The following is a 1,299-nucleotide window of genomic DNA, read 5'->3' on the forward strand; positions in this document are numbered from 1 at the left end:
CCTCAAAAAAGTGTCTGAACAAATGTGGGTTTAAAGAATCTAAATTCAGGGCTTCTTCTTTGTTTCAATATGGTATTAATCAGGGTTATTACAAAGAACAGAAGTAAGTCTCATTTTTAAACTGTAATTATGAAGACCCAAATTTCACATAGCTCCTCATATAGTCTCATATAGTCACCGACTGTGACAAAGTTGTCCTATTCATCTGTTTTGTGTATCTTGGCTATCCAAAGAAGACAATGGTCATTTTGATCTAAGTCTGAAAGCCTGGGAACCCAGGAGACAAAAGCTGAGAGAAGACTAAAGTTTGAGCTCAACAGAAAAGCAAGAAGCATGTAGAAATCCTTTCTCTCTCCATGTTTTGCTGTACTTAGGTCTGTGGTGGGCTTATAAGGAGCATCTGCCCCGAGAAGGGTCATTTGCTAGGTTCGTTGATTTCAGTTCCAGTCTTATTCAGCAAACCCTCACAATCATCCGGAAATGACTTCCCCCTGGGTTCCAAACACTCATCTGCAGACTGTCTGGTCACGTTTAGCTTTGTCTTCAAAGGTAATGGCCTAGTCTGCTTCAGCTAGGTACAGTGTGTAGGGGTGTTGCTGTTGCTAATTTTGGTGTGGGTGTTTTGCTTGCATACATGTTTGTACGCCTGGTGCCCTCAGAGACTAGAAATGTGCACCACTTTACCTGGCACCAGAGTGACACATGCTCTTGAACAACCATTTTGATGCTAAGAGACTAAGTATAGGTCCTCTGAAAGAATAGCAAGGGCTTTTAACTGCTACAGCTCTTCAGCCCCACATCCCCCATTGAAATATGTATCTCTTGATATTTTCCTTTAAAAAATTCTAAAGTATTTCTTTTCTGATCTTGATGATGAGTTTCCGTCATTTGTCATAGATCCTTTGGTTTGTTTACAAATCTCCATTATCTGCAACCTGCTGTGTCTCTAAGCAAGGCTGCTTGCTGGACTATATTGAGCATCAACTACACACAAAATGACATACACACTACACACACAAAATGTCATACTCACTACACACACAAAGTGACATATTGAGAATGTTTGATGTACTTACTTTTAATCCTCACAGTGCTGGATCCTTGTAATCTCGAGTCTAAAGTTGAAAACCTTTTTTTTGTTTGTTTGTTTGTTTTGTTTTGTTTTGTTTTGGTTGGTTGGTTTAGTTTGGTTTTTGGTTTTTCTAGACAGGGTTTCTCTGTATAGCCCTGGCTGTCCTGGAACTCACTTTGTAGACTAGGCTGGCCTCGAACTCAGAAATCCGCCTGCCTCTGCCTCCC

Source organism: Mus caroli, chromosome 16 (genome assembly GCF_900094665.2).
Source record: "Mus caroli chromosome 16, CAROLI_EIJ_v1.1, whole genome shotgun sequence".
In the NCBI taxonomy this organism is placed as follows: domain Eukaryota; kingdom Metazoa; phylum Chordata; class Mammalia; order Rodentia; family Muridae; genus Mus; species Mus caroli.